General features: G+C 32.1%; 1 protein-coding gene across 1 annotated transcript in view; it reads right to left on the reverse strand.

Annotated features, from left to right (window-relative positions):
• Window positions 1-1392: 1392 nt before the first annotated feature.
• Window positions 1393-18567, reverse strand: part of LOC111056476 (bone morphogenetic protein receptor type-2) — a 227279-nt gene continuing 210104 nt past the window's right edge. The window contains exon 19 of the transcript XR_005573289.1: window positions 1393-1707. The gene's annotated coding sequence lies outside the window, so the exon portion shown is untranslated. The remainder of the gene's footprint in view (window positions 1708-18567) is intronic.

Consider the following 18567-nt stretch of genomic DNA (forward strand, 5'->3'; position numbering starts at 1 on the left):
CTGAATCTCCTGATATTGAAAATTTTGCTACATTCTCTAGATCATTTGATCATTTCAAAACTAGAACTGTTACTCATGAATGAGGAATATCAATTGATGAAATAATTTAAAACTCATATGAAAGAAACTGCAATTAATAAATAAGGGAATTACTTGAGTAATCATCGTTATCATATGGAAAATCAAGGAGAAATTTGAAAATTAGCGTTCGACATCCGGAATTAGAAATTGTGTTCCATTCTCCAAATATTATTAGAATTGTTAGAATTATGTATTGTATATCTAATATCAGATCTGTCTTTTGAGATATTTATAAGCACCTGTTGCAATCCAAGCTTCCATGTGTGGAACCTTATTTATTGCTTCCACTTGCTTCTCTATGTCTCATTCTTATTAGCTACTCTGACCACGTGAAAACATGCAGCCCAATATTAATTTATTCAGCCGTGTACAATTATTACACTTCTATGAGAAGGCACAACAGGCTTATTGCCCAAAATTGTACCCTTTAAAATTTATACTACAGCCCAAATCAAAATGTAGTTTATTTAACTACTATCAGTTATTAAAATAACAATTTACACTTCAAAAAACAAACAAATCTTCAAATAAAAATATAAATTAATGGATAACTAAATTTCACAGAATTAGAAAAAATTATTCAAAACCTTAATTTTCAATAAAACTGGAAAAATCAGAAACGGAAACTTCACGTTTTTTATGGATATATAAAAAAGATCCAATTATAATATAGATCCAATCTACAGTCAGTTTTGTTTTTGATATCCTGCAACGAACTACACGTGCTCTAAAGTTGGCAGTTTATTTTCATATCTATGTAGTACACAAAGTGAACACCTTGAATTATCAACCACTGTTGTACAGGTGACTAAACAGGTAATCATGTCTTGTCATCATTCTAAACAGTTGTACTGATATCTTTCTAGGAAATTACCTGATAATCGTGGTGCAGGGTTCAGAAAAGAATCTTATTTCCTACCTTCAGTCTTCCCCTGAAATTTGATATGCCCTACGTTATCTTTTGTGCTAACATGATTTTCTTTGCAATAGAATAACTAGTTTCAACATCATGCTGAGTAATCTGAGAGACCCCGTTAGCTTATTCATTACCTCAAACATCAAAATGAGATGACACCCACTGTAGCAAGCATGCAGTCCTTGCTTGCAGCAACACATGCACAATCAACTCCTTACAAACTCTCATATCTCCAAACTGCATGATGAGTTCGTAACAGTCATAATTGCCACCTGCGAATGAATGAACAGAAAAATAAGCATGTCTATCCTATTCATTAGAGTTTTCAGGAAACACACTTGGATCCAAAATCACCCCCTCTTCAAAATTCGATGATTGCTTTCTTGCAGCCACTGAAACTCAAACGTACTAGCAGTAAACTTCTATCCCATCATTTTCTAGTGCAACCTCTGCAGTACAAGCACTGTAGAGATGTGTCTACTTGGAAGCAGGGTACAGAGTGTGCGTTGTCTCTAAAGCAGATGTGTTTAACTGAGATGATGACTTGGATTGTTTGTCTGCCAAACTCACCTGATAAAACCTGACATCAAGTCTTGATGGCATTCAGTCAGGAATCGACGAGCACATTCACCTTTCGGTCAGGGAATCTTCAGAGTTCAAACTACTCAGCTCCTCATCCCTCTTCTTGATCTGTGTCATCCGCCTGGAGCCTGGAAGAAGAAAACATTGAAAAATCTACAAACCATTTAACCGCGATGGAAAGGAACATATTGGAAATAAGAGTAATCTAAAATGTATAGTACCAAACAAGAGGAAGTAGTCTTTACACAATTCAGAGAAAATAATACATTATATCACTTTCAATGCACAATCCATGTTCACAAATTAACACACATTTCAAAAAGCTTGGAAGATAGCTATAATTCTTAAACAGGCATCTATAACGTGCTATATTAATTTGAAAGACTATAATTTTGGTAGATTTAGAAAATTGCAACTAAGTTTATTTATGACTCGAATCATTATAAGTTCAAATCATTTGACATTTTTCCTTAAAAATTTGAATAATCTGAGTTTGACTTGAGATTGAAAAACAATGAAGAAAAATGTCATTCTAGAATAGAAAGATCCAAAGCATATTGAAAAGAACTTTGGATGCAAGAGTTCGCAGTTGATGCTTCAGGTGTTCATATTTATTGCAAAGTTTGTATATCTATAACAAATATGCTAGTTTTTGTCTGAAATGGATATTTTTTGAATGATTTACATTGCATGGATTAGATGATTTTGATATTTCTATTTGGAACTCCTAATACCCATTGGTATCGATGTTCTGGGTAAACCTACACCTACACTGTAACTTCCACTACACTGATCTTGGATATTTTTTTTACACTGGTTTCAATGGTAGAATATGTAATGTTATGTAACTTTGTTATTGATTATGTTATGTTGAACATTATTAACAATGGACACTTCATAAGAGTAAACACTACTAGTAGATTACTATCCAAAATTCTAATTGTTATTTTCAACAATTTCAAAAATATTACATGGGTACTAGTAAATTCTATAATAGTTATTCAGTTATATTTGAAGAGACATTTATTCTGAATTAAATTAGAAAGTACCCACAAATTAACATAATTTTAAATGAATGGATCAACAAATTGAACACCCTACTAGACTGGGAGGCAACTAGTCGATAAGTTGCCAACTGGTCTGCATCAACTACTTGCTGGGAACAAACCCCGGGGGATCGCCACACCCCGGACACAATTTATTCCCGAATATAAATTACAACAAATATTATTCCGGAATAAATTCTGTCCCCCTGCGGAGAATTCATTTTCTAATGAAATGACACCATGCAATACGTTACAGCCACATTTGTTGAAAAATCGAGAAACTAGTTTCAGTTGTAATAACTGTCAAGACGCACTAAAAATTGGGTTTCTGTTGAAGTCTAGCAGTTCAGAGATACTGATAATGTTATAATGACAGAAACTTGTGTCTCGATTTCTAAAATGAATAATTAGTTGTGACAGCTTCGAATCATTTCATTCAATTTTAATATTTTCACCAATCTATCACACTAACACAAGAAAAATAAGAAGTCTGTTGATACCTAATAGTGTTAACTCTAAGTTCGGTAATGACAACTATGATAAAACCTAATACATGCATGATTTGTAAAAAGTTTAATTCATTTTCATAATATGTATCACAATCAATAAAAAATTATATATGCCAGAACAGTTATTTTATTCAATTTCTTTTTCAAAATTATAATATTTATTTACAATAGAAACTACAATAATAATAATAATAATAATAATAATAATAATAATAATAATAATAATAATCATTTTAAGGTGAAATAAAAAGATGTTGACAATTCCACAAAACTTTGTGGAATTGACAACATCTTTTTATTTCACCTTAATATGGAGAAATTCCACAACATCTCTGTGCAAAGTGTTAATTTTATAATCATTTTATTTGTAAACGAGCTCAAGCACATACAAATGGAGTTGCTGATAAGATCCCATGAATAACAATACGAATATTAAACTGTAAAAACGTACGGTAACATAATGACAAGAAGCAATAAATTTACATAAAAAAGGTAAGAAGTTGAAATCTATATAAACAAGTTTTCAAGCACCATTGAAAGTTCGTTTGTTCCAGAAACAGTGATTATTGACTAGAAAACTTAAACCTATCATTTAGCCTAGGCACAATGATAGTATAAATTGTAACTCTTTTAATTCGACGGATTAGATTATATAAGTACAATAATAATTCGGCTATCAATGACTATCACTTTCCAAAAACAACTCAAGCAACATAACTTAAAACAATGATTTATACTTTGTCAAAAGTAATTTGATATAGGCGACCGCGGCCAGCAACCACGGCCCGGAAACACCAGAGCATCCTTATCCTACTATTTATTAGGGATGGGTATCGATACATCGATGTTTAAAAACATCGATGTTTCAACATCAAACATCGATGTTTACTGTTCGATGTTTTTCACTTATCGATGGTTTTACCTAGACATCGGTCATCCGATGTTTTTCCCAACTAAAAAGTAAAAACAATTCTAATTTTTCAATTTGATACAAGTTTTTTTTTGTTTGTTTGAAGAGGATTATCTTGGGAGCAATAAGCAATAGTAACAGAATTACAATCATTATCTCTATCATATTTAGTGTAGTATTCTGTTTAGTGTTTTTTGTGAATATAGATCACTCTTGTGAAAGATCTCGCATAAGTTTTGATTTCCTGCAGATTGCTATTTTTATTTTTGAATCAGGATCTCTGTATTTTTATGTGAGACTGTTGGATACTCTTGAAGATTTACATTACTTCTGTGGCCCGTGTCAAGGTTAGATAGTTAGTTATTTAGAATTGAATAAGAGGTCGGATTCTTCGTTTCTTAGGAAGAAAGAGTTTTTTCTTACTACAATTATTTCCTCAACATGTGTTTAACACTAATTAATCTAGCTCTGGAAAAGAGGTCCTCGTATTGTAAGGAGTGCAGATATCCATATTAAAAAACTTAATCCATTTTCATTTCCTAAAAAATCTATCAGGTATTGAATGAATACAATATGAGTATCAATGATTGCTAAAATTAGCTTAGGGTGAAATTTCAAGACCGAATCCTCAAGGATATCCCGAGAGGTTTCAGACTAAACCATGAAGATGACAAATCTTGTGAACTAGAGTTGATGTATCTTTCTAGTCACAACCTGACTTCAATTATTCGAAAGACTGTTACTTGAATACAAGTCCAAAATTGCTGTGATTCCAGTTAGTAACTGTTGAAATATTGGAACAATAGCTCCAGATAAAATTTTAGTCACTTTAGAAGCTCTTTTTGTGCTCTACAATCTGAGATCAGGTATAGCGATCTATCTCATATTCCAGGTACACCTGACAACAATGCTCCTTGTTTTGTGAAAAACACCTAATTTTCAGCTTCAAGTATCATCACCACCTACATTGTCCTCACATTGATATTTCGCACAACGACATAAGTTCTTGATATTATGTTCTATTAGAATCACCCGTAAGATACACTTAATTTCAGTATTTCCTAGTGGAGAGGCGCGCTTAAGGACACCTCAAGGATCAAAATTTCAAACACATAACTTTTGACACAATGCTCAGATTTCATCGTGTACTACACTTCATCCTTCTCGGTTCGTTACGGCGGTTCAAAAACATGCATAATAAGTCAAATTCGGTCGAAAAATGGAAAATTTATTGTTGAGTGTACTTAAGCCCATATTCAAATACACAGAAAATGACCAATTTCTATATTCAAAGTTGCATGTCTTGTGAAATACTTCTGATAAAATTTCCAAATCTAGTGAGAATGTGAAAATTGTCCCCCTCTACCCACTCCAATAAATAATACTTTCGATTCCAAAACAATTTGGAAGTTAAGATTTTAAAAATGGCGATTTCAGTTTTTACATTTGTTTCGTAATTTTACTGTTGATCAAGAGTTTCTAAAACGAGTCTGATACATCATAGAAACTTACGATTGATTACAAATTGTAGATAAATTATTCATCCTCTACGAGCTCAGTTGCCTGAAATCCATCTTGAATCACTTTTCGCTATCATAGAACTGCCAAAACCGTTAATATGAGAAAAATATCTACATTTTTTTTTCAACAATCAAATCTCACTTTACGAACATATTTTTTCATGAATTGTTTACACCAGATGAAATAGAAAGTTCTATTGTACATTTCAAGATCATGTAATAATTTTTATGATAAGGGGTTACCGAGATACATAGTTTTGAATATAGAAATTGGCCATTTCTTATGTATTGAATATGAATAAGTACCTACACTCAACAATAAATTTTCTATTTTTTTGACCGAATTTGACTGTTGATGCATGATTTTGAACCGCCTTGGCGAGCCAAGAAGAATGAAGTGTAGTACGATGAAATCTGAGCATTGTGTCAAAAGTAAATTATAAGTGTTTGAAATTTTGATCCTTGAGGTGTCCTTAAGCTTGCCTCTACTAGGAAATGCTGAAATCAAGTGCATCTAACGGGTGATTCTTACCCATGAACTTATGTCATTGTGCGAAATATCAATGTGAGGACAAAGTAGATGGTGATGATGGTTGAAGCTGAAAATTAGGTGTTTTCCACAATACAAGGAGCATTGTTGTCAGGTGTAGCTACCTGGAAATCTATATGACATAGAGCGCTCTACCTGATCTCAGATTGTATAGCACAAAAATATGCCTAGAGGGATTTTGAAATATACATCTAAATTGTAACAATCGGAAGATATTGTTGATTAAAATCTGAAACCAATTATTCATCAAAATTGATTTTTTTTTCTTCAAATTTTACTCATTTTTGAAAAATTATAACAAAGTACTCATTGGAGATAGAGAGTTCCGAGTGATCTCATTTTTTCTTTCAGAATTATATAATCTGGGAGAGATTTGGCAGAAATAGCTGAAAACTGGAAAATGAGCCGAAAATACGAGGTGTTTGGGCTATCTTGTATCTATAGTGTCATAAATATGTTGTGTATCGATTATACATTAAGAATCGACCTATTGATATAGTGCAGAGAGGGATTATCGAAATGGACTAGAGAGAGGTTAGACAGAAATGGCGTCGGCTAGAAGAATGTTGTCTCAATAATGTTGTCATGTTTCAAGAAGAAATTAATAAATGTTATCGTGCTAAAATGAAGTTTTATTTATAATACAAACAGTTATTACATGGCGCTGCGGCAGTGTAAAGTTAAATAATATCAATATCAAATCAAATCAAATCAAATCAAATCAAATCAAATCAAATTTATTGCCATAAAAACAAAATACAATTTCGTTAAAATTCCTTAACAAGTGATTATTATGAATAAGAATACATTTTTTCCTTAACAAAACAATATTCGCCATGGCACCACCAGCAAAAGTAAAACTTGCTCGCTGGTGGGAGTCTTTATTCTAACCCTAATAATATAGTTATTGATTTAGTTGATCTAATTTATACAAATGAAACAAACCGGAGTAGAAGAAAAAAAAATGAAAATAAGAAAGGAGAACATGAATGAGAGAAAAATACAAGAGAAAGAAGAGATCAAGATGATTATGAACTTGCTAGGCTATTCAATGAAAATGTCAATTCAAATGAAACTCAATTCATGAAAAAAATTCATACAAATCCATTCCTTTTATGATGTGTCAGAAATAAAGGCGGTACTAAATTGATGAATTTTGTGCTAATGTGCATAAGCTGTCTACACAACAAACTTAGACTACTATGAAAAATTTTGAATTTCCTTGTACTATTTGGTCTGAGTGAGTAAGTCGGCCTATCAGCCTCTTCAAAGTTATCTTTATAATTATTTATGTATTTTATTAATATTTTCAGATATATTTGTCTTAAGGTCATAACCTGGAAATCCCTGAAGACTTGCTGGGTGGGATAGTCTCTGGGTTTGCGAATTATGGTTTTAATTACAGCCTTTTGTGTTATAAATAGATTATTCAGGTGTGTGTCATAAGTTCCTCCCCATACTGCAATCCCATATCTTAAAATGGACTCAACTAAAGCATAATAGACTGTTTTTATTTGCTCTCTATCCAATATTCTATTGATTTTATAAAACTTATAGTTAATGAATTTTAATTTTTTATTGATAAAATTTATGTGATGATTCCATCTGAAGCTTTCATCAACAATAACACCCAAATATTTTATGGATACTACATTTTCAAAGGTAGGACAGCCGCAATCAGGAAGCATTGTAAGATTATGAACTCCAGCGACTATCTGATCACATTTAGTATGAAGTTTTAATTTTAAAAATGTGGGAGGTTTGCCAACTGCATTTGCTGAAAAAGTTATATATTTAGACTTACTAAGATTCAGACTAAGTGTATGTTGGTCAAGCCAATTCTTTATTAAAAACAAATCATGTTCTGAATTCAAAAATGCTTTCTGCCAACTGTCATCTGAAAAAATGACTGCAGTGTTATCAGCAAATGAATATACTTTACCGTTTTTCAATTTGATATTCAACATTTCGTTCACATACAACAAAAAAAGAATGGGCGACAAAACTGTACCTTGAGGTAGGCCATAATTACTTAATTCTTTTTTACTTGACTGTTTCCCAAGAGTTAACATCTGTGATCGGTCACAGAGATAGCTCCTGAATAACTTTAAAGGCAAACCTCTTATTCCATATTTAGCTAGTTTATCCAGAAGACTATCATGTGGCACAGTGTCGAAAGCTTTTGCCAAATCTAAGAAGACTGCCATGACTCTCTTACCATCATTAAGTTTTTCTGTTATGTAATTTGTGAATTGTATTAATGTGTCTTCTGTACTTTTCTTTGCCTGAAATCCGAATTGGAATTTATTGATAATATTATGTACATTTAAATAATCCAATAAACGAACTTTTATCAATTTTTCCAGGATTTTTGAGAGATTATTTAATAGACTTATTGGTCTGTAATTACTAGGTACACAGGGATCACCTTGTTTAAATAGTGGTTTAATTATGGCTATTTTAAATTTCCTTGGAAATATTCCTGTGACGAAGCACATATTAAAAATAAATGATATTGGTTTAGAAATAAGATGAGCTATGGTTTTCAGTGTTAAACTACTGATGTTATCTTCTCCAGGACTGGAGTTGCTTTTTAGTTGCTTTATCATATTTTCAACTTCGCAAGAGGTAATTGGTTTCAGGAAAAAAGAGTGCACAGGTGGTCTGTGATTTTCATCAATCTCATAATGTTTTAAACTGGAATTGCATGTTATGAGTTGAGCATTCGTTCTACCTACTGTTGCAAAATAGTTATTTAGACTAGCAGCATCAATTTTAATTTCCCTGTTATTATCTTTATCAATATCTATCGCCTGGTTTATGAGTTTCCAGAGTTTTTTTTTATCACTACCACATTCAGATATTTTATTTTTGTAGTAGTTTGTTTTAGCTGTTTCCAATGCCATGTTTAATGTGTTTCTGTACCTTTTAAACTCTTCCTTTAATGTGAGATTTGATGGATCTTTTTTTATTTTTTTATAAATTATGTCTCTTTTTAAAATTGAATTAATAAGACCAGGTATTATCCATGGTTTCAGAGGTTTCTTTTTACGAGAGATGTGTTTTTCTGTAGATGAGGATTCTATGTAATGAAATAATTTTGACACAAAACTATCAGTAAGTTTGTCGATGTTCAAATCATCAACAAATCGACTATTGTATAACCAAGACCAGTTTTCATTTAAAAGTTGTTCATTTAAGATCTTGTAGTCTATTTTTTTGGTTATAATTTTCTCATTCTCTTTTTTATTAGACTTTATTGCATTATTGTATCCCAAATGAATTGAAACAGAGAAATGATCTGTAATTGTAGTCTTAAGTATATTACCAATATTACGTCGAAATTTATTGTTAACTCTTTTAAAAAATATGTGATCCAAACAACTCTGTCCCCTGGTACTACCATTTATGATCATCTCAAATCCGTTACCATTTAATATACTCAAATAGTCTTGAACAAATTTATTTTCTTTATTAATGTCTATGTTTATATCTCCTGCTATACATACATCTATGCAGTGAGGAATATTTTTCACAAACTCTTCCAAGCTAATTAAGAAATCATTTACGTTACTATTAGGTGATCTATAAATTCCAACTATACGTAACAACGTGTTATCTATTTTTAAATCCAGACCTAAACAATTTGATTCATCTATTTTACAATCAATGACTTGAAATGAGATATCTTCTCTAACATAAATACAAATTCCATCACATTTATTCAAGGAACCAGGTTTATTTATTGCTTTGTAGCCATCCATGCTACAGCTAAAAGGCATTTCTTGCGTTATCCAAGTTTCTGATAAGATAAGAACATTAAATTTTGTTTTCATGTTATCAAGTATGTAGCAAAGTTCATTGTGGTTTCTATTCAAGCTTCTGATATTAGATGCAAACAAATTAAAGAAATTGGAAAAAGTAGAATGAGTTTCAATTGAATAATTCAGGTAATCCTCTATCTCATTTGTCTCTCCATTATAATCATCCAGTAACGCATACAAATCCTCTATCCTTGACATAAAAATAACCTGATCAGTAACAATCAGTACGAAAAAGAAAAGAAAAAAAATGAAATTATAATTTAAATTTAAAACGAGAAAAAAATTTTTTTAGTCGCTAATAGATAACAGGAAAAGTTTTTCCTTTTTTCCTTTGCCCTACACTCACCGGCATTACTTATTAAGACCTATTTTCCGTATTCCATGATTTAAGTGGAACTAGCATTAGCCAATACCTAGCTGAACTCATTTATTTAAAATCTTTCAATGATATACGGTACTATAAAATAAATGTGACTCTGTTCATATTTTCTATTAACTCTATGGATTAATAAGAAACAAATAAATTTGAAGTCTTATAAAAATAAGCAGTTGAAGAGTTCATTTACTTTAAAAATGTGTAAGAGGCCTTGAGAAAAAAAACGAAATAGTTATTAATTATTATCGTCCAAGTCAGACTCACACTGTATCACTCTGGTCTCACCGCTCACCTTCATTATCTTGATGCGGCCAGCTCGATCCGCCCACACATACTTGATATCAGGATGACTGCGCTTGTAGGCCTTGCTCTTGGACAGTAGAATTCTTCTTTTTCGAGTGAGGGATAAGTTGATGAAGATTTTATTGTCGGAAGCCATACCCAGGTGCCTTACAGATAGGTCCTTTTTCGTCTTCTTGGCATCCAGAATTCTATGTAAATCGTCTCGATGTGTGAACTTTACCACGATATTTGATTTACCATCCGAGTTTCCTTTCGTTCGATGACACACGTCCATGCGTTCTTCACAAATTGGAACAGATAATGCACTTCCGAGTGAACAGATGATATTTTTTACATTTTCACCCTCAAATTCCGGTATTCCGAAAATCTCCAGTGTATTTCGATGTCCATACTGGTCGACGTCATCCACATGACTCTCCAGGATACACAACGATTTTTTTAGATTCACGTTCTCCGACTTCAACCGCTCCAATTCTTCCCCCTGTTCCTTCACAATATTAGATTGTTTCTTTAACTGATCTGACAAATTACTGATTTCCTGATGACAGAGTTCAATAGATTTACCTAGCTCTAGCTCAACGTTGTTTATAGTGTCCTTTATTTCCTTGGTGTATTTCGCGAGAAGTGATTCGACAATCTGTAATGTAAGAGGAGTTTCATCATTTACCGTACCGGATAAATTTAGGGGCGTATCTTCGGAAGTCGATCGGCTCAAACGATGTTTCTTCAAGCACTCTACACAGGTCCACACCTGATTTTTTAAGAAATTAAGGTCATTTTTTGTTAAATTCACACAGCTTAGATGAAACAAGGACGTGCAAACACTACATACAATTCTTGACTGTTCACCCTCCTTTCGACTTACTGGTTTCGTACACGAGCCACAAGATGACATATTGATGTAGATTGTAAATTAATCACTCTAGATGAAAACTTATACCGTTTTAAAAAAGAAAGAATTCGGTTTGAAATAACTTGGAAACAGTTCAAAACTTTCAAAATTTTGAGCCGGCGAGTGCAAGTAACGGAGTTCAGTAGAGCGTTATCATGAAGATAAGAGAGGTAGAAAAACAACTTCACTCTCCGGCTGTCCGAACTAGACTGAATCAACTCGTACGTGAATCTTACGTGAACTATATCACGTAAGTTACTACCATACACGATGGAGAATTTGAAACCGCCACATCCTTTGTCGTTCGAAGGAAGCTTGTCTAACAATTTTGTGAAATGGAAAAAGCAATATCTCATTTATTCTACGGCGGCAGGAGTAACTTCAAAATCAGAAGAAGTTCAGGTGGCTGTTCTACTGCATTGTTTGGGGCCTGAGGCACAGGAACGACTTGATACTTTGGGACTGACGGTCAAAGAAAATGGTGATTGGAAATTGATTCTACAGAAATTGGAGGACTACTGCCTTCCGAAATCAAACGAAAGTGTGGATCGCCACATATTTTTCAGTCGTAATCAACATGATGGCGAAAGTTTTGATGAGCTTTTACTTGAGCTCAAAAACTAAGTTCAAGTTGTAATTTTGGATCACTCAAGGACAGTTTAATCAAAGATCGCGTTATCAGTGGCATCAACAATGTGAACTTAAAAGAGAGACTACTAAAGGAGGAGAATTTGAACTTGGAAAAAGCAGTAAAAATTTGTAAATTGTTTGAGCTGTCAGCTCAACAGCTGAATACTTTACAGAATTCTACAACAGTGGAGGGAGTTAAGATGGTGAAAAAGACTTTTCAACAACAACAACCAGCTCAAAATCGAACATATTCAAAATCAACGTATGGACAGGGTAACCAGCCTAACCATCCAAGTAAGGATCAGAGAAGAATAATAAACTGTACAAGATGTGGATTGGATCATACCGTGAGAAATTGTCCAGCTTATGGTAAAACTTGTTATAAATGCAATAAACTAAACCATTTTGGTAAGTGCTGCAAGGTAGGTTTTCAAAATAATACTGTAAGATTGGTAAATCATGAAGATGATAATGTTAAGAACACACAGATTAACGATAATGGTAATGTGAGGTTAGTAACAAATGAGAATGATAAATTTTTGGGTGTTGTATCAAATCATGGAATCAATCACAATAGATGGCATATTGATTTTTCTGTAAACGATTCTCAATTGAGTGCAAAATTGGATACTGGTGCTGACGTCAATGTCATGCCCTTGTGTGTATTCCAATCGCTAAATTTGCCAGTCAGATTAATTGCATCAACTTCTTCCTTGACTGATTTCAATGGTTCAGCTATACATGTTGTCGGTAAATGTAACCTAGATTGTCACATTCCAAACGTTGGTAAATGTAATATTGAATTTGAAGTTGCAAACTGTAATAAAAACACACCAATTGTACTAGGGTGGGTCACGATTGATAAATACAATCTACATAAGCAAGTAGGGTTAGTCCAAAACATCAGTAATGAAGAATGCAACGAAGTTAAACGGAAGCTCAATGGGTTGCTGCCCTACTTTGCCCCCAATAAATTGCAAATGTCAGGTGAGGAAATAAAAAATAAGTTGCAGGATAGACAAGACAAGCAAAAATTTTATTTTGACAAGAGTGCTAGGAAGGGTAGGAGTTATGGAGCATTGGAAAATGTTTTTATTCCAGATAAGCAAAATAAACTAGTACATGCCCAAGTTGTAGGTGAACACAAACACCCTCGCTCATATAATATCAAATTGGAAAATGGAAATGTAGTAAGGAGAAATACCCGCCATATTCATAGAGGTTCTGGCACTTATCCATTTGCTGTAAAGCATTCTGTGACTGGTTTCAATTTAGGAGAGTATGAACACTTGGCAGGGGAAAATGATGTAAGAAATGATAGACAAGATAGACTGGCTGGTAGGGAAAATGATTTGGCAATTAGGAACCAAGGTAATGATGTTCGTGAAAGGGGAAATGATATGGTAATAGGAAACAGGAATAATGGTGAAAGGACCATTTCTAGGTCAGGTAGAGAAATAAGAAGGCCAAGGTACTTTGATGATTATGTTGAATAGATGATACTACTTTTGATATTACTGATACTACTGATATTACTTTACGTACTCTTAATACTTTGCGTATCATCTTGCAGCCATCCCAATCAGCTGTTGACATTGTTGGCGTGTATTTTGAATGTGAATTTGTTGTATCTACATTTTTTTCTGATTTTCAAATAAATAAAAATGAGAACTCATTAAATTATACATTTCGAATATTATTAATTAATCATTATTTCAAATAATATTTTTTTCATTCATAAATTGATTGGTTGAAAAATTATTTAGAAATCAAGATTTACTCAAAATTTTCAAATTAATTGGATCAATTTGATTTTCAATTTGAATAAATTATCGATCATTAATTTTCAATTTGATTATCAAGTTAAAAATAAATTGAAGTTGTTATTAATAACAAAATTATACAGACAAACATTTGATGGATTTCTGCAATCATTTTACCCATAATCAACCACTTCTATATTCAATGGTAACTGTAGGAAAAATTTAATGTGAAATACGTGCGTGCGCAAAGTTCCTCTGCTGCACTCAAGAAACCATTCCATCCTCGCCTACGGTGCATAAACATTTCTTTCAGTGCAGCAAACTGTCACTTTGCGCACTAGTAGCACAAATAACTATTTCTCATGATCTCTGATTATTTTATAAATTTCAATCGTCCAGGAAAATCAATCCTGTAATTGTGATAATAGAGAGCAGTCACTCACCCCGGTTGCTCCTGTATCTTATTGATTGATAAACGAACTGCAAGTGGATTATCGTTAGTATTTCTAGTGTAGTGTGCCGTTGAAAAACTGTTTTTAACAGCTGGGATCTTAGCTAATAGAAAAGTTTGCATGCAAACTGTGACGGGGAAACTTAAAACTTGTTTATGCTCACCCTGTGGTGAGATAGAAAACATTTAGTCCTGTTGGTGGTGAAGGGGGGGCTTCTAGTCTGTCCCAGATTGTTCGTGATACTGAATGATACTAGACACATGAAAGGTTGCAATGATTCAAATAAAAATTAGTGGAGAGTTATTCAATCATTAAATATGCCCCTCTACAAATTAGAACAGGAAACTTGAACTAATGAATGTTCCTTCAATCAATCTTTTTTTAGAATTTACGCCTAGAAACAACGAAATCATTCAATATCATAGTTGATGAATGGCAGTTAATATGAAACCTAATAATTATTCTTCAATATCAATATCATTTTCGTCATCTTAATCAACCTTTCATCACATTTCAATAAGTGGTATCATCTAATTTCATTCCATGTTCCTTTCTGGTGTTTTTTTTTATAAAAAAAAAAATTCAAATGTTTTGAAAGACATTTCCATTATCAATTTTATTTGCGACATCTATTCTGCTTCAATCAATAATGGTGAAATACCACACATCATCATTCAGGTACAATTTTAAATATAATTATTATCAGCTATCAAACAATTTTGATAGGACGTCCTGAAAAAAAAACTTGCAGAACATTATGAGAACATCAATTGAACACTTGGCAAATAAACTCAAACTGAACAAAGAAAAATAGTAGTAAATGATTGAATGGATCATTCTTATTTGAATAATTCGATCGACAAGAATTAGTATCTGAAAAGTTGAAAATGTTTTCTATATCTCGGGAGAATATTTCACAGATAACTGCAAGATAGAGTTTAATTGAATTTTGTTGATGATAATGATAATAATAATAATGATAATGATGATTATAATACTGTCACTCTCTCTATGACTTATTATTTGTCAAGTGCTGAGTGAATGAAATTACTGTTTAATTACGTATTTTATATAATCGATTACACAAACTGGGAGCATTTGTCACATTCTAGTTACTTCCACTTATCTGTAATTCAACTTTTTGTGAATTTATTTTAATAATGAATGAATCTATTTTTCCAAACTCATCAATTATATTTTTGTATTGTATATAATATTCTGAAGAAAAAAGGATTAGGCTACTCTTGAGCAAGTGTATTATAAATAAATTATATTCAAATATTGCTATCAATTAATCAGAAATGAAGTTCCAAGGTATATGAATATCTATTGAATAGGCTTAGAAAAAAGTATGGGTAAAAATATGTTTTTATCAGAATATCTCTTAAATTTTGTATGAATATCACAAAATTTGGATGGCCTCAAGAATGTTACATGAATAATAATTTTTTCTTGTATATTCAAATCGATTGGAAAAAATATGCAAGTGTTCTTCACATGTATCATATATCATGAGATGTAAAATTAAAATTCATTTTGAGAGATGAATGCAATTTGACTATGAGATAGAATTTTTGTAAAAATATATTTGAAGGAAGAATACTTCTAAAATAATAAAGTTTGAATATGATATTTCATAATCATGATTAAAGCTCAATAATTTAAAAATGAATTTGGGTTGAAAAGCTGGGATTTAGAAATTTGTAATTTGAATTTTTCAAGGTGCAAAAATAATGTTATACATTAACTTAACTAAGCCACTAAAATAACATGTTGTAATATTACATTTTTTCTCGATTGGAATCGAATCTTCAATTCGAGATCTATAAAACTTTATAGTAAATATCAGAGTCATCAATATACGGACAACTTTTTGACTGAGAATTTATCGTAAATGATTGTGTTGCATGTTCAATGGTATCACTGAAAAAACAAACTCTGTAAACAGAGTTAACAGCATTAACAGATAATATAGAGGATATATAAAATTTAAAATAACAGTTTCAAAATAAAGTTTTATTGAGAACAAATATAAAATGTGAATTCTAAACTCGTAATTTACAATTTTTTGGTGACGTGTCCGTAACGTCGACACTGGTTTGAGGTGTCTACAAAGCTTTGGTCTGTTCCTTGTAGCAAGGCTTCCTTCTCTCTAAAAAATATGGCTGGCTATGTGTGTTGTAATTTGGTGCTCTCTGAATATTTTTCTGTTTAAGTGAATTTTTTAATGTTTTAAATTGAGTTTTGAACAGTTTATAGTGTTCTATTTTGTCTATAATTTGTTTCTTGTGTATACAAGCCTATAGCCATTGTTTTCAACTATATAAATTGGATAAGTATTTAGCTTGTAGTGACTTTAGATGCTTAAGTGTGTAAGATATTGTTCTTTGTGTATTTGTGTAGTGTATTGCCAAAATTCTTCTGGAGATTATAAGTTCATTTGCTCTGAAAACTGGATTTCTCATTCATAGGCGATAGATCCATTCATGGTTTACCAAGAATCTATTATGTTGGAGCCGATAACCTTCCTTAGGTTGATAGGTGAAAATTTGCTATCCAACCGATTTAGGAGAAATTGTTAGCACGGCAAATAAATGGTACGCCCTGGTGTGGGACTCAAACTATAAAATATATCCCTGGTTATAAAAAATCATTGGTAGGATAGATATCTTGATGAATTATGAATGGGAGATGCTGCTGAGTGGGAAATCGGTTCAAGAGAGATCAAGTCCTAATGAATATATTATCTGTGCAGACTAGCAAAATGGCATACAATATGAAAAATATTAAAAATGATGATGAGTTAATAGCTGCCTTAACACAACTGTTTGATAAGCAAAATGCTAGGTTTGATGAGTTAAATGCTAAGATTGATAATTTGAAACAAGATCAAAGTGCTAGGTTTGATGATATGAAGCAAGAATTTGCTAGCATTAGACTAGAGCAGGTTAGTATAAACTTTCTATTGAAAGATGCACATGAAACATTGAAAGATAATCATGAAGATGAAAGCAAATTGAAGCAGGATAATAGTAGTATTAAGATACAAGATCAATTAGTTCAAGTTTCAGATAATGTAGGCCTAGTTACTGCTATTGAAAAAATAAATTCTAATGAGATAGTAGAATTGAGTAATGTAGTAGGTAGGGAGTTGTCTTCACTGAAAGTCAACTCTCATGAAAGTAATATTGCTACATTGAAGGTTAGGAAAACTATAAACAAAGTGAATGATTACATGAGACAGGTTTCTGTAGAGGTTAGGAACAATGTAAACAAAATGAATCTTGCTTTGAATCAAGTTGATGAATTCAACTTTCAACTGAAAATTGAAAAGGTGTATGCAAAGCATTATCTAGTGAACATGACTGACTTTTGTAAGCAAAATGGCTTTGTTGAAACAAATGAACCCATAAATAAAATCATGTTCTTGAAGAAAACAAAGCACAAAGTCACCATTGATGTGTTAGTATTCAAAGGTTGTTTCAAGTTGCTTATTTACAAGATGATGACTGTGAATCACATGATGAAAAGGTATTCCCCAGCACTATGTTATGATTAGGAATCCTGTGTTATGCCGGGATTCAGAATAGCATAATCGCTACGCAGTGTATGGTAAGAGTCCATAATTGTGTCTTTTTTCTTTCCTGTAGCCTATTTTTCTTGGCCCTTAATCTTTTCAAATTTCGATTCTTTCCTGTCTTTGTGTGATGTTCAGTAAATTTCTTCTATGATGCATATCTTAACCAATCTTGTCCATAGTCATTTAAATTTGTATTTTTCTGAAATAATTTTGGAAGTTAAAATAGTAGCTTATTTTCCTAATCTTTAAATTGTTGATAAAACTTAACTTTTCTAAAATCTATCCATTGTAGTGTAAATAATTGTTTGCTTGCGGTATATTTTTTCATCATGTATTATATATTTTAATTATGTCTATTTTTTTTCAGGTATCATATTAGGTAATTAGGTTTTTCAGAGCAAATTATGTCCCATGTTCTCATCTTTCATTGCATATCGTGCCATAAGCCATATGTAATTAGGTTATAGTTTTCTTCTGGGCTTTTAACCCATTTTGCATTTTTTTTTTTTGCTGTCCAATACTTTGGATTTTTGGTAGACAAGTACGTGTGATTCTTTTAGAGGTGTGGGCATGAACCACATATGGCTGGACTCGATTATCTGACCTACTTGTTTGCAATATAAAAACTTTAAG

The sequence above is a fragment of the Nilaparvata lugens genome, chromosome X (genome assembly GCF_014356525.2).
Source record: "Nilaparvata lugens isolate BPH chromosome X, ASM1435652v1, whole genome shotgun sequence".
NCBI classification, from domain to species: Eukaryota; Metazoa; Arthropoda; class Insecta; order Hemiptera; family Delphacidae; genus Nilaparvata; species Nilaparvata lugens.